This window comes from Ambystoma mexicanum, chromosome 1q (assembly GCF_040938575.1).
Source record: "Ambystoma mexicanum isolate Mex_15411 chromosome 1q, UKY_AmexF1_1, whole genome shotgun sequence".
Lineage (NCBI taxonomy): Eukaryota > Metazoa > Chordata > Amphibia > Caudata > Ambystomatidae > Ambystoma > Ambystoma mexicanum.
The window spans coordinates 891202276-891227615 of NC_090922.1; the positions used below are offsets into that span (position 1 = coordinate 891202276).

Here is a 25340-nt window from a genome sequence, read left to right on the forward strand (position 1 = left end):
GACCATTATACAATTCATCCTTTGCACTGTAATGACACCGTACAAGATGTACTGGAAATGTACCAAATGCGTCAAACAAAAGGATCGCCAATCAGTATATGGGAAAAAAGTATAGAAGCACGTGCTTTTCCTCTACTCTTTCCTACTTGCAAAGGAGGAAGGTATGATGATAGACCTATTCAAATACCAGCTTCAGAATACCGCTCATTACGGATGTATTCTGAAGATCCCAGATTTAGACAAAATATGGAATACATATTCCACCTACTCTTTGAAAGTGAACTAGCAACTTTATGTTACGGAGTTGCACACATATTAAAATCAGGATCACACTTTCAAAATATGACAGCTACACAATTATTAGAGAAAGTGCAACAAAAGGATGAGGTTTTACAATCAAATATTACAAATCTATTAGCAAATATACGTGGTACTAAAGAGTACTGGTTTCGATGTCATGGAGATGTACGTTGTATGATCAGAAACCTTGGCCCACCCACTTGGTTTGTTACATTAAGTTGTGCAGAATATGCATGGGGAGATGTACATGATTTCCTACGCATATCAAATAAAAACAAAACAAACATAGATATTCTAACACCTGGAGAACTTTGTTCTTTGGATCCTGTTAATGTTTCAAGATATTTTCACCATCGCTTCATTGCTATGCTACATTTTATTTGTAATAAAACTGTTCCTCCCCTTGGAGAAGTGCAATACTTCTTTTGGAGAAAAGAATACCAAGCCAGAGGAGCATCACATATCCACATGCTTTTATGGATTAAAGATGCTCCTAAATTTGGTCAAGACAGTGTTGCCACTGTTTTACAGTTTATTGAAAAATATGTCACTTGTGAAATTCCATCAGAAGCCACAAATAGTGATCTTCGTGCACAAATTTTACAATTTCAAAGACACAAATGTGGAAAATATTGTTGTCGCAAATACAAAAACAAAGGCAAATACTACACCACGTGCCGATTTGGTTTCCCTAGACCAGTTACAAATACAGGTCAAGTAAACAACCTCATGTCTTCAGTTAGACATTGTGTTAAAGGTAAGTCACCTAAAAATACATATTACATAAAAAGAAAAGAAGAAGAAAAATATATCAATGATTATAATGCAATCATTGCCCACTTATGGAATGCAAACATAGATGTGCAGTACATTGCAGACAATTCTACTGCAGTTGCACGATATGTCACAGCATACTTAACTAAAGCAGAAAAGACAGAGCTCCAAGACCTCTGGAATGACCTGTCATCAGATAAAACAGTATCTCAGAAATTATACAGCTTGGGCATAAAAATGCTCACCCATAGAGAATGTGGATCTTATGAAGCAGCTGATCGTTTAACTGGTACTTCATTGTATGGTAAATCTGAAAATAAAGTATGGCTACGTCTTGGTCCAGCTAAATCTAGAAAAAGAGTTCTAAAATCATATGAAGATAAAGAAACAATAGCCAAACATGATCCCAACAGCCAAGACATTTTAAAAAACAATTCATTGGACACATACTACCCAAACAGAAGCAATACTTTGGAAAACATGTGTCTATACCAAATAGCCCAAAACTACACATACAAAAATAATATGAAACCTGATGAAAAAAAAGGTAAATATAGAGTGACAGACTGTGAAGGCAGCTTAGTTAAACTCACTAAACCAAATTTAATTAATCATATCAAATTGTCATTGAAGACTCCTCAACATAAAGAAGTACATTACATGCCCCTGCTACAACTCTTCAAACCATGGAGAAAAGAAGAACAATTACTAGATAACTATGACTCATATGAGGATGCTTTCAAAGCAAATGAAAGCACTATAACTGATTTAAACTTTACACAGTACAAAACAATGTTGCACAATGAACAGCAACATGAAGAAGAACTCCAAGCCCAACTAGATAGGATACTCCTGACAGTAGTCAACCTTCTGTAACAGGAAGCCAAGAACCACTGGGAGAACCACTAATAACAAATGAGGCAGAATTAGCTATGATAGAAGTAGAAAACACCATGTGTCAGTATGAAGATAAGGAAGACTGAACTATACTACAATCAAAACTAAACAATGAGCAAAGTATCATTTTTCAAGAAGTAACAAAACAAATTGCACATGGTGTAAAACATGAAAATAAAGAATGTTACTGCCATAATTATAAACCTATACTACTGTACGTCAGTGGTGAAGCTGGTTCTGGCAAAACATTCCTAATCAAAATCATAAGTAAGTTCCTTCAACAATTGGCAAACAACAAACTGTCAGCTGTTGTCACTGCCCCCACAGGTTTAGCTGCCTACAACATAGGTGGTGTTACATTACACCGATTACTACTATTACCAGTAGAACACCAGAACAAATTAGACTATTACAAACTTTCTGCAGAAGCTGCAATGGAATTACGCAGAGTATTGAAACAAATGAAAATGCTTCTAATAGATGAAGTGAGCATGGTCTCCAACCTGATGTTAGCTTTGATTCACCTCAGATTACAAAAAGTACTCAAAACAGACTATGAAGAGCTCTTTGCAGGAAAACACATTATTGTTTTTGGAGATCTGCTTCAATTAACACCAGTAAAAGGTGAACCTCTGCCCTAAAACTGTTGGCAGCATTGGAAATGTCAACCTTTGGCAACATTTCCAATACAGAGAATTAACAGAAAACATGCGCCAATCTGCAGATCTAACTTATGCCAACATTTTAAAAAGTTTGAGAGTTGGTATACTTTCTAAAGAAGCAGAAGCAACATTGAAAACCCGGCACATTAATGCACTTTATGGCGATAATGCATGTGCTACAGATGTTATGGAACAATTAGCCCACAAAAAAGTCAATTGTATGGCCTTAATGCCAGCTCTTGCAAGCTGTCTCAAATTCAATGAAATAATGTTAAGTAAAGAAATGCAACCAATAATGGAAATTAGTGCCACAGACAAACTAGATCTACCTGGTATGACACTACCCATGTGTGACCAAGCCACAACAAGACTAAATAATTTAGAAAAATCAATCTCAAACACAGCAGGCTTAGAAAAGATGTTAAAATTATCCTTAAATTGCAGAGTAATGCTTAAACGTAACCTTGACGTGGACCAAGGACTAGTTAATGGAGCACTGGGTACAGTTGTTGGCTTTCAAACATACCCACGTGACAACAAAATTCAGTTTGTCAATATACTCTTTGGCAAACTTTCAGAAGTAAAACGGATAGGACGCTCAACAGCTAGATTCCTTCCCTTCAAAGATATGTATGTACGCAGAGAACAATTTTCTCTAACTCTTGCATACGCAGTCACGAATCATAAATCACAAGGTCTTACCCTAGACAAAGCAATGATAGATATTGGTAACACAGTCTTTAAAGAAGGCATGAACTACGTAGCACTATCACGCTTACATACACTTGACGGTGTATTTCTAATCAACTTTGATGCAAGTAAAGTAAACGCTGATATTCCTTGCATTTTAGAATATAATAGACTTCGCTCACTATACACTCCCCATCTAAACACATATTCTGTTCCACAAAAACTAAAACGTTGTAAAAGAAAACTAAATCAAACAGAAATGCAACAGGACGTCATTGCAAATCCTCCAAAGAGAGTAAAAGAGACTAATACTTCATCAAGTACCACAAACAAAAAAGAATCAATTAGAGAAAGTAAACCAGGTACTTCATAAAGAAGGAAGACAAACTCCAAAAAAAGCAGTTAGATACAGAACTACCTGGACCATTTAAATTCTCAAATATAGTTGGTGTAAGTTGCTATGCAAATGTAGCAATGAATATTCTATTTCAATTACCACCAATTGTTGACAACATTTACTTACACAGTACAGACCCATTGTGTTTGCAAATGTTAGTACTTCACAGAAATGCAGCAAACAATCCTGACAACACATATAGTGTTTTTGGAATAAGACGACAATTGGACTACTGTGCTGGAATGGTGAAATTCACTATAAACTCACAGGAAGATCCACAAGAATTTCTAATGTACTTACTCCAAGTACTGGAAAACAAAAATATACCTATAAATGAAATCTTTCAGATTTCATACATGTGGAAACATACATGCACTCTCTGCAACAATGTGACACAAGAAGAAATCCCCAATGAACGCTTCATATATATATCAATACCAAATTGTGAATCCATTCAGTTTCAGCAACTTATACAAAATGCAAACCATGGTAGATTATGCTCTACCTGCAATTCAGATAATCGCTCCACGTTAGTAATACAAACACATAGTAAATACATAATACTAATGCTTCTACGTTACAATGCAGATGGTACCAAAAACAACTGCAAGCTGACTGGATTCACACATGGTCAAATATCACTTGGTAAGAAAACCTTCACAACAATAGTTATAATCTACCACGCAGGAGCCACAACCAATTCAGGGCACTACACTGCATATATAAAAAAGAAATGTGGATGGTTTGAATGTAATGCTAGTACCATTACTCTAAAGCAGAGATTACCAGCAATTCTTACAAATGCTTATTTGATGTTCTTAAAACCAAAATTTGATAAATAAACTGTATTTAAACCTTTAAGTAAATTTGTGTTAAACAAATATAAAATGTTAGAATACTCCAAAAGCTATCTAACTGCTCAAAGATTCTACAACAACTAATCAGATAAATGAATACCACTAAATTAGACCAAAAAATACACAGTTAGAATACACCAATTGGTATTTAACTGTTCCAAAATTTAACAATATCCAAATAGATAAATCAAAACCACTAAAATATATTAAAAACATAGACAGTTAGAATACGCCAATCGGTATCTAACTGCTCCAAAATTTTATAATATCAAAACAAATGAAGAATCTGTTACTGCTCCAAAAAAATACAACAAAGCAAAGTATAAAGCAATAGCCAGAAACAACAAGTGAACACTGAAAACAAACCAACAAATAAACTGTAGCACAACAGAAAAAGTTTTTTTTTTAATCCAACATGGATTTTTTTTTCTCCCACAGACCCAATGATTTTAGCAACAAATACAGAAACTGAGCAAATTGCACAGTACTCTGATTTGTACTGTACTAAATATGAGGGTCAAAAAGAAATAAAGGTATATTGCTTATACAATGTAATAAGTCATTACAAAATACTAATACTAACATGCTATTTTCTTTTATCACAGAAATGAAGAAGAAAAACATGATCTCCCATTACTAGACCAAACAGCAAGTATACAATAATAAGGACAACCATAGCAGCATATCACATCCATAGTATCTAATACCTTTGTTCCTTATACATTTGTTTTTCACCCAAAGTTATAAGCAAATATGAATGTGATATGCTGCGGTGGTTGTTGCCAGGGCATAGAGTCTTGGGTGCATGGCCAAATGGCCATGCACCCAATACTCTATGCCCTGGCAACAACCACCGCAGCATATCACATCCATAGAGTCAAACATTTCAACTATGATCTATGGGAAACTTTTAATGTCCGCGAACAATGTGAGTGTTCTTAGAACACTTTGAACTTGCCAGCGAACAATACGGACACCGTTTTCAGGACACCCCCTACGAACATTTCAGAACAACGCGATAGTTCTTAGAACACTTTCAACTTAACAACGAACAATATGGACAGCGTCCTAAGGACACCCCCTACGAACATTCCAGGACACCTGGAGTGTTCTCAAAAACGTCTTCAGAACACCCCCATTTTGTTTATTTGCGAACATTTCAGGACACCGCGGGTGTTCTTAGAACACATTCAACTTGACAGAGAACAATACGGACAGCGTCCGCAGGACACCCCCTACGAACACTCCCCGGACACCGCGAGTGTTCTTAGAAGCGTCTTCAGAACACCCCCATTTTGTTTATTTGCGAACATTTCAGGACACCACGGGTCTTCTTAGAACACATTCAACTTGACAGAGAACAATACGGACAGCGTCCTCAGGACTCCCCCTACGAACATTCCAGGACACCGGGAGTGTTCTTAGAAGCGTCTTCAGAACACCACCATCTTGTTTATTTGCGAACATTTCAGGACACCGTGAGTGTTCTTAGGACACATTCAACTTGACAGAGAACAATACGGACAGCGTCCTCAGGACACCCACTACGAACACTCCCCGGACACCGCAAGTGTTCTTAGAAGCGTCTTCAGAACACCACCATCTTGTTTATTTGCGAACATTTCAGGACACCGCGAGTGTTCGAAGAACAGTTTCACTTTGCTTGCGAACAAAACGGACACATATTGAGTCCTTAGAACACCCCCTAGTCAGTTTATTTAGAACTTTTCAGAACACCCGTGATGTCCGCAAACAAATCAAACACAAAAAGAACGTCTAACACATAAAAAACACAACTTTCATCCTATCTCATACACTCCCACCCTCCCCAAACACTCCTACCCACCAACACACTCTACAAAATACACATTTTGAACAAAGTTTCACTGCGCTGTCCGCGGACGTCCGCGAATTCAAGATGGCGGGCGCTACCGAAAAATCGGAAGCGCTTCACGCTCCACGCCGTCCAATCAGTGAACACGTTGCATGTCCGCGAACATCACGCAATACTATTGGCCAATCAGGACACTGTCCGCGGAGCAAACAGGGAAGTGTGTCCGCGAACCGAACACAGATATCACTAATTTTTTTTTACCTACTTTTTGGTCATTTTAAAAATAAACTACTGGACAGATTTTCACCAAATTTGCAAAAGCACGCTTTCGGGACCAAGCCGCTGCTCCTGGTCCAAATTTGGTGGAAATCCGTCCAGCGGTTTGGGCTGTAGGCGCGAGCAACATTTTTTTTCCATTCAGTCTATGGGAAAAAAAAAGTTTTGGGACCCCCCCTATAACTTTGCCCCCCCTGGACGAATCCTCACCAAACTTTGCAAAAAAATTCTTTTGCAAGGTTTGGTGAGGATCCGTCCAGGGAGAGCGAAGTTATAAGCCACCCAAAAAGTGCTCTTCCTATGGAAACAGCAACTTAAACATAACTACATGGCCACTACAGTGGCCATGTAATATGTATATTTAGTGTTTTAATATGGGTAGGCCATATTAAGGGGAGAGGTAATGTAGTAGTAGTACTGTAAAGAGTAATGTACATATGTTCAAATATTTGATACATTTTTTGAAGTTACAACCCTGAATGATGAATATCTAACCAGAGTGGTGAATTTTAAGTGCATAAAGTTAAATGATACTTTGTTATGTGACATCAAGATAAGACTGCAAACGTGTTTAGATGAGGAACAATAATATGAACAGTACAAAGGAATAGTGCTTGACACAATGTCCAACGTACACTACCCAGAGTTTAATGATTTATGCTATGATTATATGAACTCAGCAGGCAAACAGAGGTACAACAGGAGTTGTTATGTCCTTTTCCTCATCACCCATGCTACAGGAGCTTCCAAAATGTTAGTACCTCAGGAGATATTGCCCTTAGAGGTTGGGCGTTTGGCACACTTAGTGCTGTGTCGGGTTTGAAGTCTGTTCCAGGGGCACAAAGTCCAAGTTGTACTAATGAAGAGAAATGTGCAAAAGACAACAGTGCTCCCCAATGCAAGTCCCGGCCTATGTTGAAATTGGATGCAGCGTTGTTTATATTGAACAGATGGGAGAAGGTTGTGATGAGCTGTGCAGCAGGGGGGTTGTCAGGATTTGGAGAAGAAGTTATATGGAACATGAATAATAATTGTTTGGAACTATGGGGGCTGATTCACAGAGCATTTTCCAATGGGATTGCACCATTACAAAACACTTCTGTGAATCAGGCCCATGGTCTGCACATATATCTAAACTAACATGGATTGGTGCACTTGAAACACTGGTAAAAGTGCAAGCAAGGGATGAATACCTGTTCTGCTTTCGAGGGCATGGAACTGTTCCTGTAGACACTAACACAAAGTGCAGTAAGACATTGTCCATTCCAGACCCTCAAAAGGAACAGCGGCATTGATAGATATGTATTGGGTATGTGGTCAGCAAGCATAATTGCACCTTTTACCCTATTGGCAAGGCACCTGTTCATTTACAACCCTGCACTCAGCTTTCTCCATGGTGACAGAACTACACTTGACAAAAGAGTCCAAACGTGAGGTGGTGCAGTTAATTTCAACACCTATCCAACCCCCCCTGGTGAAGAAGAATAAGCGTCAGTGAATATGAGAAAGAAGAGATCAAACTATCTTTTGGAAGAATCGTGCAAACTGCTTAAAGCAATTCCAGACAAGTATCGGCTGTAAACCAAAAGTGAGGTATCCTTTGCCTCTCTCATGACCCCAGGAATCCAGGATGCACCGAATGCTAAGTGGCTGCAGATCATTTGGTGGGAAGTGATCCAGTTGGCAAATGACACTGAACAAGGCCTTACTGCGATGCAACTGATGTGGCTTCAAAATAGATACGATCTAGACCTCCTAACAGTAATGGAAGGGGGTGTGTGCAAGAAGATTGAGTTGTTCTGTTGCACATACATACAGCCACCCAAATGACGCAGAGAATGGGTCCCTGACACACCTCATTGCGGCTTTGCACAAACTGAAGACTAGAATGGAAAAACAAAGCAGGAGTGCACCCATAAGATACATTGTTCTCATGTGCACCATCCCGCATCCCGGCTTGGGGCACTGGTGAAGTTTCTGGTTCTGATTGTGGTGTTCCTGTTGGTGATGTTTTGTATGTGCCAGATGATGGTTCGATGCTGTGCCAAGAGTATCCCAAACAGCGCAAAATGATGGCTACTATGGGGGCAAGAGTGGCTCTCACAGGCACAAAAGAGGGGAAGGCCAAAACTGAGGATTCCAGTGAACCATGCATTGTCACGGTTGTACAGCCCCTCTACCCTCTAGGAACACTTACATCAACCCCACCAGATCCTGAGAAATGCACTAATCACTGGGTGGATTTAGCAGGTTATCGGGATTGTATATATCTCACATGTACTCCAGAAATATATGTGTGAGATGGAAGTACCTTGTGCCATGTATGTAGGGCATGGGTTCCCAAGGAGGAAGAGGATCAATAAAGAGAAAGAGATAAGTTATTTAATGAATGATTAACTAAAGGAGGGACTGTCGGGATACATGTCCAGACCACCGCCCCTCTTAGACCATTTAAATTGTGAAAACAAAGGTATATATATTATGGAAATGGCTTGGGATGGTGTAGGAGGGTGGAGGGGGTGTTATGGGGAGGGGTAATTAGTGGGAATAGGAAAACCAAAAAAGGGAAAAAGTTGATTTAGCAATGTCACAAGTCAATTATGTGGGTTATACTATGCTTATACAAATGATAATCACAGCACAAACTAACATTGCATTTACAAGTAGGCCTGGATTCTGTAGGCCTTGTATTCATAGACAACAAAGAACAATGAGGCCTCTTTTCTCATCTCCCCATTGAATCCCAATTTCCAAGCGTGGCAAAGAACACACACAGGCCCCCACATCGGTTTGAACTAATTAGGTAGGAAAGTGTGTAGCTGAAGAAGAGAAGGGCTGTGTCCTAGTAGCAAGGTTGTGCTCATAAGAATGAAGGAAGAGGTCTCAGGATTCCAAAACATGAACCAAGACGTTATAGGCCCCCAGCATGATTCCATTCTATTTGAACTACCAGATGCACAGGGAAATGGGCCCTTAATCCTTTGAGAACTGGAATGATTAGTGTGACACTAAGTTCCCTCTTGGGGAGGGGGAACTGATAAAGAGGAAAACAGAGAACATGATCTATGTTTTGTGCCAGGGGGAGCTGACAAATGATGCCCGTACAGTGTGGAGGGCATGATGGAGGCACCAATGTGTCTGGGATGGGAAAAAGGCTGCTTTGTCCAAAAGGATCAGGCTGACCTCAAAGAAACCCACTGAGTTCATATTGATAACCAGGTGCATGTCACATGTCTAGGATAAAAGGTAGGGTGGTACCAGTTGATGTTAACCAATTGCTTTGCAGCATTCCATGATGGACGCAGACGTTGCTCACATGTGGCGAAGATAAGTGAACAAACAGCGGAACCAATTGAAGAAGGGGCTATATGTAATCATTAGCATGTAAATAGGTGGCAGCCAATGAGGGTGGTGGATTAGAACTGTGTATCAATTACATCATGAGTGATGATTTCTGTGTTTAAAATCCAAATCTAGTACAAACGATGTAAGAGAGCTCTGTGGCAGTGGATTCAAAATACTCTCTCGCCTTTTCATTATGTGGTCAAGTGCAGAAATTGCATTCTGGGCTAAAATCCCATCTGAACCTCTTAAGCAATAGTGTGATCCTGAGCAAGTCATTTAATCGCAAAGTGCCAGACCCGTCAACATTACGAGTCCCTAATATTTCAAAATTGTCATCCCCTACAACATAAGGAATATCTCAGGAAATACTCTTCAAAATACTTCCCACATGGTTTAAAAGCTTATAGCGTTGCTTTATACATAAACAATAGTGACCATTGGTATGTTTATGCTTCTTGGCTCAATCTTGATAACACCAATTGAAAACAATCCCCTCTTCTAATCTAAATCTATGTCCTGGTTGATGCACTGTTCTGGTAACTTGTATTCATTGAGCCTCATTATAAGTGTGCTGGTCCGGTAACAACAGTACTGGTAAGCTTGCCGGTACCATTTCCAACGGCCCGGCAAACTAAGAGTTCTGCTCACTGGTGAATTCCCCGCCGCCAGTTCTGACCTGGCGGGCATGTACCGGCACCCGCGAGCAGAGCATGTTGGATGCACCGGCACCATTCACGAATGGTGCCGGTGCTTCCAACCTCCCCTTTCCCATTGAGCCCTATGGGGCTCAAATGGGAATGGGGAGAATTTTTTTCTGGTGCCCGCAAATGGGCAATTACCGGATCAGGTGGGGCCATAATGACCCATTAATTGCCCATTAACGGGTGCCAGAAAAAATCGCAAGTTTACCGCCAAACTTGTAATGAGGCCCATTATCTTTTCTCAGCCTTTCAAATAATATATATTTTGATTTTTTGTCCTTTAAACATACACTTACATCTTCACCATTAGCATAAGACGTCCATAACATTCTAAAATACTGAAACTAGTGAAAACTAACATTGAACATTCCATCAATCTTTACACTCAAAATGATAAATACATAAAGAGTTTTCAAAGTGATATATGTACAAAAAAGGGACATCACCACAGTTTGAAGGCCTCACTATGTTTAGGGCTTCAAGACACTGCTGTTCTTTTAATAAATTCTCGATGTGTTTTTTTCAATAATAATTGATTACCCCAATACAAACCAGAACCCCTCTCACATGTACATAACATATCAAGTTCTCCAGACGCAGTTGTCATCTTTTTGAACCAAAATATCAGCCTTAACCAGTATCTCAGAGTCTCCTTATATCTAGGACAGATAGGCAAGAGGGCCATTATATGTTCCTTGTCCACAAAGCAGGAAAGACAGTAGTTGCATGTTTAGTCCCTTTGTCCATTTGAAGGTAACATTTTCAAGCAGCATTGTGTTCAGTCTCGTTTTAATGTACAGCACCTAGGAGGGGAAAGTTTTAACCTCTTCCAGATTCTGATTGGCCCCCACGTTACTGTGCACTTCTAAATAGTGACTGTAAAAGCTCCTAGTCCGACTGGCCACAAGGACGGATGCTTTGTATAGTCCAATCTTTATACCCATCTTTCAACAACAGTTTATTAGATTGATTGACTGTGGCTCAGCTCATCCCAGATAGATGGGATGCTCAACTATGGGGCATTTGTCTTATACAGTTCAGCTAAATCAGTCCTTTGCACTAGGCCAAGTAACATAGCTCTTAGATATCTCTGCCAGTATACCTAAATCGGACTCCTAAATGATCTAGGCTTTCATCCATTAAACAAATATCCAGTTTAGGATTTTTCTTTCTGTGATAAACCAAGCACTTCATTTTCAAGAAAATGTTGCATATGATTATCAAAAAAAACAACATCAACATATTTAGATAAACACCTTCAATTTCATTTTGCGAACCAGTTTGTATAGTTCAATTTTAGAGTCAAATAAGGTGCTATGTTGTTTTTTTGATGATCATACGCGCCATTTTCTCCTCGGAATCAGATTTCCGATTGTAGCTGCCTCTGATAAATCAACCTATTTTTTCGAGTTGCCTCACTACACGTGAATTAATTAAGAGACATGAAACCTAGAAATGTGAATGAAACATTTCTTTTGGAAAATTATGTACCGTCTATTTGCAATTTTTGAAAATATAAGCACTTCAAGAAAGAGTTGAATCGAACCGTGTAACTCTGTCAAGGGTCAACTGAGAGCACCAGTCTTAAGTCGGGTATTCACACCTTAATTTTTCTCCATATGTCTTTAGTGAGATCCGTATGCCATAGGATCTTTTACAGAATGGTAGCTCCAGGTCAAAATATTCCCGTAAGAATAAATTACAATGAACATTTCCGTCATTTAAGTATCAATCACTGTGGTGCCCACCAACACTTTGTACTTCTGGAACTCCGGGCTCTGGACCACAGCTGATGTAGGTATTATCTCTCCTTTTGCCTACATTTCTTATTCACGCAATGACCTTACTGCCCTGGCACCTGCCAATATATCTTGACCCTGTGGCTTCCCATGTCAACTTGTAATTATTTCTTCTGTTTATATGATATGAAGAAGTTTATCAGAAGAAACTAGTCCACTCTCCCTATTAAAGGCCCTTCTGATCAATGCCCATTCTGCGCTGGCACATCGGGTTGACATCAGATATATTTTAGAAACTCATGCCATAATATTCTGTGCATCACTGAAACTTAATTTAGTGCCCATTCGGGTCCTGATATTGTCCAGCTCCTCCCTGCTAACTATGATATACTTTGACTAGATTGGCCACTCCCCACCCCAAGACTGAAGGTGGGGTTACCTTTATAGTTGAGAAATCATACAGCTACCAACCAGTAGAATTTGTTCATAATCTTCCATGTGAGCTACTCATCATTAAGCTAAAGGTTTCTTCGGAATTGCTGTCTACTTCCTTGCTGTATACTGCCCCTGGGCTATGTCACTAATCAATTTGTGGCTGACTTTGTGCAAGCTATAGTCGATCTTGCTCTTATCTACTCTAACATAGTGGTTCTAGGAGATTTTAATCTCCATCTTCAGCAGCATTATGATCCTCACACAGATAACATGTTTGCCTCTCTTGCAAGCTATGGCTTTCCTCTTTGTAATCACAGTCCCACTCATGAAGGGGGTAATCAGCTTGACCTGATGTTCTCTACTATTCCCTGTCTTCCGGTTTTTAACCCATCGCCTGTGTTGTGGTCTGATCATTTTTTTTCACGTTTGCCTTTCCCTGTATCTCTTCCAAAGTCAAACCTCCTCACCTTATGAAACTTCAGCGGCGGTGGTCCAAGGTCCCTTTTGATGTCATTTCGAACTACAACAACTCAACAGACCAGAAATAGTGGCATGAACATTGGCAACACCTTGGTCACTGCCTTTAAACACATGGCTGATGCATTGGCACCTCTTCAGCTGCTTTCCACACGCATTGTGACATCAGCCCCCTGGTACTCTTCAGAGTTGAGGCTACTGAAACAAGTGCCATTGCTTGGAGCAAAAATGGCGTTTGTTTCCTGATCACCTAGTAAGGCGGCCTATATATAAGCTTGGAATCACTTTCAATGTTCTATAAAAACAGCTAAGGCTCAGCAATATGCTGACCATATTCTCAATGCTTCCTGCTCTTCGAAATAGCTATTTTTTGAGCTAAAGAACTGTCTATTCCTGATCAGGCCCCCTCTTTGACTACCCACACTCAAGCACACCGCAATCATATTGCTTCTTTTTTCAAGAGAAAATTCACACTTCATGGGAGAAGATGTGTGGAGAGATCTATCTCCCTGGCCACTGACAAACCCCTGAAATGCCTGGTGGATGCTGTTCTAGCACTTTTAATTTTGTGACAGTCACTGAAACTTGTTGCCTAATGCTTTATCGAAACACAGATCTGCTTCTCCCACTGATCCGATCGCCCTGCACATCCTGCAGCATCCCTCTATGAATCTGATTTCTTTCCTTACTGAGGCACTTGAATATGCGTGCAGCAGTGGTTTCATTGCACCCGCTCTTAAGCATACTGTGGTTTCCCCGTTGCTCAAGAATTTTGCTTCTTCCTGCCATGACTAAACTGATGGAATCTATTATAACTCCTCAACTTTCTGCCTTTTTTGAGGCCAACAACTTTTCCGGCCTTCGATGGGCACGGAATTGGTGATGATTGTACTTCATGATGATATTGCTTTGTCACAAGACGTGGAGAGACGAGTATTCTTATTTTACTCAATCTATCCACGGCCTTTGACACTATAGATCACCAATGACGTTTACAGTGCTTTTCTGATGCTGGTGTCTCGGGGGTTGCTATGAAGTGGTTCTCGTCCTTTTTATCTGATCGCACCCATGCAGTGTCTCTTCCCCCCTTCAGCTCCCCTCCTATGGTGTTTGATTGGGGAGTTCCGCAAGGTTCAATGCTCTCCCCACTGCTTTCTAATTTATACATGGTGGTGCTAGCCAAACTCATCTTTAGCTTTGGTGTTCACATTTTTGAATATGCGGACGACAGACAGATTTTCTTCCATCTTAATGCCCTCAAGGAAAATCCCCCTGAACTTCTGAGAGCATTCCTCTCAGCTGTGGGTCAGTGGATGACCGAAAACTGGCTTGAGTGAAATGACCTCGGGCACCAGAGAAGTGCAAATCTCTTCGGTTTGCCAGACTGGTTTTGCTAAATTGAAGCTTTTGAAGAAGGTGCTCCTTTTTTTTCCTAATGAGGCTAGGATGAATATTTTAACTGCCTCTATTATGGGCAATTGATTACTGCAAGAGTATTTATCTTGGCCAGCCAGAGGCGCTATTTCAATGCCTCCAGATCCTCCAGGACGTGGCAGCCAGGCTTGCTCTTAATGCCCCCAGACTGTCCCACGCTTATGACCTTCTTCAGCGGCTCCATTGGCTGCCCATAAGAACCCAGGTGAATTTCAAGGTCTTATGCATGGTTCACTGTGTTGTTCGTTCTGCTGAAGGCAAGTTCTTGCAAGTGAAGCTCTCTCTCTTTATCAACCAAAGAGACACCTCTGCTCGGCCAACCAGTTTCTGTTGTCTGTCCCCTGCTTTCGACGCACTTGTGCGGGAGGCAGATCTTTCTCTGTACTTGCCCTGTCTTTGTGGAATGTCCTTCCTTTTCATATCAGGAGCCACCGTTCTATCTATCTTTCCTAAGCAGCTAAAAACATTTCTGTTTTAAACGCAAGATGCTCCGCTCCCGTCTCTGGTGTTTTTCCCCTTAGCGCCTTGATGCCTTCAGGTCTTTGTTGGTCTTCATAAATCCTGTTACATTGCATTACATAACAAGTACTTATTGTATATACCGGCTCTAACACACTGGGCATGAACTTTGTTAGTTTTGAACTTTAACAACACTCATCCTGTGATTTCTCTATATGGGAATTAATTGATGTAACTTTAATTAAATGTGCTGACGGTCTACACAGTTTCACCACCTTCCCCAAAATGTAATGGAAAGGATTAAGGTAGGCAGTTCCCAAGACAATTCAATTTAGAAGGATAGGGTGATTTTCTATGGCAGAATTAATTTGAGTTATATTTGATAAAATGTGCCAAGTGTCTACCCAGTTCCACCCCTGTGCCCGCTATGCGAGATGGAGATTAAGGCTGGCAGATTCCCCCCCACACTTTTGTTGCCATTTGGATTAATCGACTTACATGGGAGGTCTTGGTTATGGGGCATCTAGGGAAACGACATGGCTCCTCTGAGGACAGCACAAATATGGTCAAAGGCCTTGGTCAAGGATACCCCCCAGGCACCCAGTCCTCTTCTGGCTCCTCAAATGGCAGGCCAAGCTAGCTTCTAGATTTCCCAGTCTATTTCTCTCATACAAGGTTTAAGGCCTTTCCAGGTAAACAGCTTTTCTCCTGGCAAGGTATACCCTGATGGCCTTGGTAGCTCTCCTGCTAGCTGTTCCTCACAAGTGTGCAGAAGTAGACTACCTCCAGGAGTAGAGTGGAAAAGTAGTCACTCCTGAAAAGGTCATTTCTGTTGGCCACTAGTGCACAGTTAATGGTGAGGCCTGACCTTAAAGGTCATGTCTGCTGGCCGGCTTATCTGAATCCGCCACAATTCCATTCTAATTTTTTACATTTCCTTTGCATTTAACTGAAACCCAGGCTTGTTTTCTCCAAGAGGGCCTGCTTTGAGGTTGCAGTTTCATTTCAGTGGAAAGGCACAAAATTAATTCATACTTCTGAAATTGCAGCTTTTAAATCGACAAGATGTGTTTACATGGAACATTTAGTATTGCTTCTAGGCAAGTTGCTAATACAATCTTTCTTTACATACTGTTTGAACAGATATAAGTTCAGTTTTGGGTATTATTCACGCATCGCCAAAACTTACATAGAAACCAGCATTCATTTTTACACCAAACGAAATTAGCCTTTCACTTTAAATATTGTTATTTTATATGATGAAAACACGTTTTTTTTTATCATGAACAAATGCAAAATGCTTTGCTTCACTTTGGATTTGTGGAATACCGTCTTGTACTGTATAGAACACAACTGTCACTTTAAGTTAAAATTGTAACTGTTCATATCTTAGGAAAACAGCATTTCCAGCCACACATGTCTTTTCCCATTCATGGGGCATATCCTGCAGTTTTAAGCTCTCAGGTAGATTCCTTTTCACTTGACCGCCTGTCCATTTTAGTAGAGTTGAAATAGGCCATTTCTTTTCATTTCCATAGGCCTTATGTCGGAAATTACTGTTTTGTACTGGCTTTTATATTTCAATGAGACTCTCCATTAGCCGGCTTCCCTCTCACAATAGGGGCCTAGCATGGCCTCACATTCTCTGTCAATCTGGGCTGTATTTCCACCCCACACCTTGTAAACAGTTTAATATTGCATTATCATACATTTTGACTGAGCAGTCAAGCAGGGAGATTGACCAGTAACTTGAAGGGTCAATAGGCTACACTTTCTTGTAAATACGATGTCAAGTTAATGAAACAGGCATCCTATATTTTTGCTGCGGGAGTTCAACTTCTGCTCTCTTCTAAAACATATTCCACTTCCTAAATATGAAAGAGAGAATGTGCAAGCATTTGGCATTTGACCTGGACTTCGATTGATGGTACAGCTTGAGTGTGGAGAGGTTGCATACATGAGCAAATAAGTAACATGCCTGCATCTATCAAATAATGCTATTCATGTCTCTGTCTACTCTTAGCATGTATGTCAGGGTGCAGAATGGGCCTCATTAAGAATTGGTGGTGAATATACAAGTCACAGTAGCAGGATTACTGCCACTTAGACCAATTCAGAGTTTTAAACTTCAACCTCAGTAAAAACCGTCTTGTATTCTGCAGAGGAAATTTCCTCCACACAAACCCATTATCAAAATGCAACAATACTGTATGTTGTTATTACACATGTGGTAATATGCAGTCTGTGATTGAGCCTAGAGAGATCACAAAACTGTGAATAAGTGAAGGGTCACTATTAATGAATCATGTAGTCCTTTTCTGGTACCAAATAAGGTAATGGTAAAAATGTTTGGCATCCTTACTGGAACCCGGAGGAAATTCCACCAAACTCCTATTGAGGCAACTGTCAGGATTGTGCACATATGAGAAAAACGCTAAACAATAAACAGCATCAAACTTTACTGAAAGCACCCTCCTTTGGTTCCTGATCAAACAGCATATCAAATTTAAAGAACTGGGGTCTGTGTATAAGGTCTACCAGGGAGGGAGGCAGTGACTCTCCATCAAGGTTAAACTGGAATTTAAACAAAACCATTCGGGTACAGGGCACTCATAGATGGATCGCATTAAACACCTATCAAAGCTATGGCTAACCTCCCATGCACCCAGTTTCATGGAGAATTTAAAAATGTATCCAAATAGAGAGGCTTTTCCCTCTAAAGCCTGTTATGTTTTGGAATTCACACCTGAAAGGTGGGACTGCGCCCTAAATCCCTTTTTTGGATAGAGACTCACAATTTCCCATTCTCAGGTACACAATGCACAGCACTCGAGGGCATCGTATACATATTCTCACATAAACATTCTTTTGATCCAGTTTGACAGTCCTTTAGAAAAGCCGACACTAAATAAATAAAATAGATATTAGCGTTACAGAATCGTTCCATATAGAGCACATAGAGGAATTACAAATAGTGAAAGAACAAACAAAGGAGGTACTGGTTTGGGAAAAATTATTACTTAGTAGTCAATTAACATAGATTGCATAGCTAAATTATAAAAATCCAGCAAGAAGGTGATGGGTGAATGGTCCTGGCAAAACATAACATACAATACAAAGAAAACAAAGAAAACAACTAGGATCTTCCTACAATCCTAAAAACGGTATAAGAAAGAGGAACTCATATAACTTCTAGAGTCTATCCCACAGTTCTCCTCAATGTTCTATCCCTGTGTTCACCACCCTGTTTTGTGCAGTGCTCTGTTACTTAGTACTAGGTTTAAGCTATATTATTGCTATTGGCATTAGAATATATAAATACAAAACACTGCTCACTTTTCTCACCTAATTACTTCATTTGTACTCTTGTAAAACATAAGCTGAAATAGAACTCTCAAATCATGTTTTTTTACGTCCTGGCATTGCTAGCACATGTCATTTTACATTCCCGTTGAATTTTAAATATGTAAGTGGGCAAGCACCAGAATGGAGTGCAGCTAGTAGTTTTACACATTTGCTTAAACATTTGCTTAAACGTAAAGTTGCTGTTAGCGCTTCAATTTCTGTTTCGGGACATGCATAGGAGTGGGCTTCTCCATGTCAGGGCAAATTCCATCGCAAGCTTAAATACAATTGCGGTACTACTGTCCTAAAACTACGAATCTCCAAATAAATAAAATTAATTGACAGTTTCATCATAAACAGCTAAATGTACCGCTGGATGTACCTTTTTCTTGGAAGCTGGGACTTGCACCAATTGTCTTATTTCTGCACGTGCACATGCACACGCACACACGCGGAGCAAAAAACGATTTCAGCTGTAGCTCCATTTTCCCCATTCTAATTGAAAGCCTACAATTTCCAGCATGCACAGTATAGCCAAACAAAATAAATCTAAAGAAACACAGTGAGACTGAAGCGGTCACCACTCCCCAGCTTTGTTTTGCATGACTGAGATGTGTGCACCCCTTTCCTTTCTAATTGGCTATCATGCACACCTCTAGGCAATGCTGGGCAAAAAATACATTTCCCATCCCCTCCCCTCAACATGCACACAGCTTTTGATGGTTTGCTTTGAAGGGACAGGAGATGGAAGGACTTCAGACACCAAAATAAACACACAGTGCTCATTTGGGTGTCTGATGCAAGGAGCTACTGGGAAGCCTCAGGAGAGCTACCCGTGGCTCACGAGCTACTGGTTGGAGACCATGGTTCTAGACAGAATACGGAATGGAATAATACTGTAGGTTTTCCTTGGACCAGGCGCATAATGGATTGGCTATTTTGGATGCACAATTCAACATACAGAACACCATAGAGTCAGTGTTTGCAGAGAACAGCAGAACAGAACCATGCAGGTTTCTCTCCAAACCAATAGATTCCGGTATGCCCTGCCATATTGTGTATGCATTGAAAACGAACTCAATAAAGAGGAAAAAAGCCACACGCTGAACAATTGATACAGTGTAGGAGGAATTGTGTCCCATGTCCTGTTCAATATGCAAATATGAGTCTTTACACAGAAAGCTGGACCGAAATAGTGGAACAGTGTAGCCTCATAAATGACCTCAAAATCAAGAAGATGAAAGTACAAATAACAATGTATGGATAGCTAAATGAGGAATCCTACTCAGCGGCAAATATATTGCACATTATTTACAATCCACGCATTTAAAGTGGGAATGGGAAAGGCTACATCTGCATGTTATAAGTTGCAAGGAAATGTGGAACACTCCGCAAGGAAGAGCTAACCAGTGTGCTTGCTCGGGACAGGTTCTAAGATTTGAGGCCTTATATGACAAAAGACGCGCGAAACCGCCCCGCCCAATTTGCATAGGTATTAACATCACTGTCGGTACCACCACAGAAAGCATCATTGGCTTTTGATACCCAGGTGCATGATGGGAAGTTATATCACAAGAAGTTGGAATGTACAAGCTATGAGATAAATAGCATTGCTATATGTGCATCAAGGAATAGCCACTGCTATTATTATGGATGGCAGAACACTGCAATGATTGGGGTTTGAGTAGTGTGCAGTGGAAAATGGTTATAGGCACAGTGAGGTCGAGTGATTTGCCGAGGAGCACACACTTTAGGAAAACAGGGAAGACAAAGGATGGGACTGTATGCGACGTTAGCACTTCATCAAATATATACTTACTTCTGGTTAGTACACAAATGTATTAATAATTGGCTTTTCAGAGCTAAAGCGATCCAACACTAAAACAAACACTTAAACATACTCACAAACATACAGAAAACCATAGAAGCAAATTGACAAAGTGTATGATTGTAGTTCTATTTTTTCAGTCGAGATTGAGAAAAATAACTTAAGCTCTGAAACACTAATGGATTTAACAATTATACTTCTAACGCTTAAACACAACCATCACACCCAGCAGAGAGATACGACTACCTGCTTTTTAGAATTCATTATGCAAAGGCACGCAGATTTAAATTATGCAAATTTGAAGTTCTGCAAAAAAGCAAATCCTTTTTGAGTACGCCAACAAGCATCCAACCTTGAAATAATGTAGCTGGTTTTGAAAGGGGAGTATACTTTGTGAAAAGCTAGGTTTACTGTCTTGATGCATGGCACACTTTTGATTAGCTGATTGGATCTGTGTTGTCCTTTCACATGCAAATGCTGCAATTGTTGTTCTTATCACACAACAATCACACCCACCCACACGACAGCTCCACCGTGATGCCCTTTAGATTCACTTTTCTTTGTTTTCAGAGGTGCACTTAAATGAACCACTAAGCTCAGGGGAGGGGGCAAAGAAAGGCATTAACTCGAGAAACAGCCCCTTCAGAACCCTCCCTCAACGCTAGCTAAAAGAGTTATGCAGATGAGAGCTGCTACCTGCGAGGAACCTCGGTGTTCACACAGACAGCCCTTGCACATCGCAGACCCTGAGGTGTTGCTAGCAAGTCTAGATTCTTTTCATTAAAACCCACAGCTCAGTTCCTGAAGCATGGCTGACAACGTTTACCATCCAATAGGTATTATGCTCGAAACTGTCTGGTAGGAGTTAGCTTTGCTCGGTGACAGAGAACGCTAATACAAACGCTCATGCTGCTTACCTTACTGCATCCTGCTCAAAGCTCTGTTGCAGCAGTAATTTTGTCGCAGCAAGTGGAACAGTTAAGTGTCAAATGATGCTTTTAAAAGTTTGTTTTGCGCTCAGGATTTTTGGTACATTGTTGCATTTCCTACTAAGCAAACACATGTGTTTGGGAATTGTTTGCTTTTTTCCCCTCATTTATTGTTGCCAATGCTCATGAATGCACTTGATTAAGGAATATGTTCATTATTATTTAACAGGGTGTGCATGATGGACTGGGAACCATCTTAGGCACTGTTGTGATTCTAGCTGCCTCTGTGTATGTGTAGTTCAAACAGTTTCTGCCATTTGGAAGTGCAGTGTGTAAGATTCAGAGAAAACTACGTCTGCTGCTGTTAAGGATTTCAATCAGGCGAGACACACCTTGATCTGGACATAGTATGCAGCACACAACTTAAATGCTTATTTTTTTTATGTATAGATTCAATATTGAGATAGTACACCACTCATATGACACCCCCTTTTCAAATACACCGGGTCACAATGGACCATGAACCATGCCTGTTGGTAAAGTACAATATTTATTTATTTATTTAACAATTCATAAGATATCCTACACGTTTTAATATGGGGCAGCAATCCCCAATGGGGTGATAATTAAAATGAGAATGTGAGCAATGCACTGAGTTTAACCTTCTAGTGGAACATATACACAGCACAGCGGAATAGGAGCACTTTTTGATTTAGGAAAGATAGCACCCAAGTTAAAATGTCCCACTGCAATGTTCCCTCAACCCACAAATAATCAATTCTGAGTGGATAAAAAGAAGCAGCAGGTAATCAGGAATCAGAAGTAGGAAACGGAACGCAAATCTGACCTTCCCTCCCCAAATAGAGAAAAACGGATTTTAAACCCCTTGCAATGTTATGAAATGACACTTGGAAATGGACAAATAAATAATGAATGAGTGTTAAAAGCCCTGATGCAAATACAATTCCTCCCTAAAGCAACAGTGCAAAGACACTAATAATCACAAAGAAGGGGTTACCAAGAGCATACAGTTTGAAAATGAGTGGAAAGATTAAAACAGATTGCAGCAAAATGACACGTTGGAAACTTTGCAATTTTTTAAATTCCCGCCTGAAATTACCTACTTGGTTTTTAATAAAAACAGGTGAAATACACTGATTTGGTTGGGGAACAGCTATAGATCACAGGTACAATATGGACGTGAAAGTAAGTCTCTAGCTGATAAATTGGGTTAGTTATGCGAGATATAAAAAGGTGTGCTTTGAGAAAAATGGAGTTGTGAAATAGGAAAGGAAATCAGTTGTGACAAGAACCATTTTACTTTACACTACAGTATTCAGGCTATGCCACTAAAGATGGACACAGTAAGCTCCAGGAATGATTTGCGAGTTCAACCCTATCACCCTAGCGCCCAAACCTGGTGGACACCAGTCCGATCACTCAAAAGAGGACTAATGGCTTAGGATTACACAAGACAAAATTAGTAAGAAATGGCACTAGCACTAGAAATCAAGGGCAGGGTTGCAAGAATGATTCTGACAGTTTTAACAAATTTTCAGGATGAGGATAGTATGAGAGTGCAATAAGGACAAAGACAAGATATGCTATGGGTTTCTATGGGTTAGCAAAATACTCACAGTCCACTTTTAGTTTGGGATTTTGGACAGTCAACGGTCCTGGACACTACACGGCAGGGCATCTGGCAAACAGCTGGGCAGTTCTGGTCACCGGATGGCACTGGACTGTAATGGCAATTCTGGTCACTGGCTTCTAAATGTCAAGTGGATGGCAGGATGGCAGGATGCTTCCCAAAAACACCACAGCTTTCCCCGTTTTAATGGGAGATTAGTGGATTTCAGAATTGAGGCCTTGCTAGAGCAGGATCAGCAATGCTTGGGTTTTGCAGTGGGTCCTGGAGTAGGGTCAGCAATGCTTTGTCCTTGTAGTTGGGATCTGGAATCTGGATGGATGGAACAGGAACGCAGCACAGGAATGTCAGGAAGAGTATGGCCCTCATTACGACCCTGGCGGAAAGTAACTGACCTGACCGCCATAGCATAAATAGCGTTTCCGCCATTGCACGACGGAGTAAAGTGCGGCTAATTCCGACCCATCGGGCACGAGCACTACGCCATGGCGGAAGTGCAAAGTCCGCGATGGCGGAAATGTCCCCAAAATGCCCCTCACCGCCGTCGTACGGCGCCCTAGGTGCAATTCCGCCACCCATCATAGCGGTCACCGTAATGAGCGGCAATCGGAAAATACGGTGACTGTAAATATACGGAAACGGAAGTAAAAACATGGTCCCGGAACGGGAAACAGCACGCCGTACACCTATAAAATCAGAATTCCCACACAACCATTAAAAATACTACCCTGAGACACATCCCAACCCGTCATCCACCCTAGTGAAAACAATAAAAATGGGAAAAGTAACGAAAAAAGCGTGCGACCGCAAGCGGCAGGTCCACTTCTCCCGTGAGGAACTCACCGTGCTCACAGAGACCCTCCAGGAGAATGCTGGCGTCGTCTTCTCGACGCAAATGACCAGGACGGCACTTGCGAACAAGAAGGCCATATGGGCCCTGGTGGCACAGCGGGTAAGTGCGGTGGGGACCGCACCCCGCAACCCACAGCAATGCAGAAAGCGATGGGACGACTTGCGGATACGCGTACGGAGCATACTATCCGCCAACCGTAACATTGCCACAGCTACCGGGGGAGGATCGGAATCACCCATCAAGTTGACCCCCTGGGAAGAAATCTGTGCCTCCACCATTGGAATGGAGAGTATAGAGGGAATCGGAGGGATGGAGAATGGAGTGCAGACATCCGAAGAATCAGGTAGGTGGCCCAAATAAAACAATGCTAAATCCACAATGTCCAATCATGTGAAGTACCATGTGTCCACATAGTGCAACAGAAACACATGGCCAGGAGAACGTCCACATACATTGGCCTGATAGCGCACTTTAAAAGTCACATTAAATACATAAATAATTACAAATCCTAAAAACACCCTCTACACGTGCAGCAGGCACACCCTAACTGCAGGCTGCAAAACAACTGCATCCTCAATCCACACAAAAATGAAACCACCCCCAAGGCCGTGACCCAAATCACCCTCAGGTACCACCCCAATGCATGTGATACATTGCCATTCCAATTTCCACAGACCCATCAATAATGCTCGCCCTCCTTTACTCCACCACAGGGTCCGATTCAAACGACGAGCTCCAGGACACCCCTACCAGCACACCTGCAAAGAGGGCCAAGACCAACGGCCAAAGACCCTCCAACTCAGCTGCACGGATCAAGACACGGCAGCAGCACAAATCAAGTGGCAGCACACAGGAGGGGACTCCAACAGGCAACCCAGCAGCCAGCATGCCCACAACAGCACCACCACAGGTCCCCCCAATGGATGCCACAGAAGGCACTGCTTCTGGTGGCAGCAGCACCATAGGTGACACTGCATTAATGGCAGCATGCTCCGACACAGAAAACGGTGATGTCGATGTAGGATCCATCCATGACCTGTCTCAATCCCCCTGTTTGTTTCATCCCGTACACCATGAGGATACCACGCAGGGGCACCCACAAGACGACGACTGGCCATCCCCCACAAGCCCTGTGGCAAGGCAACATGAGGTGATCAGCCCCTCTGTGACACCACCGCAAATGGCCATGGCACAGCAGAGGCAACAGTCCCTCAACCAGGTGATCGTGCAACAGCAGCAACTGGCCACGCTCCTCAAGGACCATGCTGATGAATGTGGGGGTACTAAGGCAGCCATAGAAACATCTACTGAGACACTTAGGGCAGAAATGGAGAGAAGTACAGAGACACTAAGGGCACAAATGGAGAGAAGCACCGAGAGCCTGAGAGTACAAATGGAGAGAAGCACCGAGAGCCTGAGGGGGGAACTGCATGCGACGTCCAAAGACGTATGTGCTGAAC

The 25340-nt window shown here is 41.3% G+C and overlaps 1 protein-coding gene across 1 annotated transcript in view; it reads right to left on the reverse strand.

The window, feature by feature from the left end:
• DPYD (dihydropyrimidine dehydrogenase) overlaps nucleotides 1-25340 on the reverse strand; it is a 3651715-nt gene that overhangs the window by 417292 nt on the left and 3209083 nt on the right. The window lies entirely within an intron of this gene.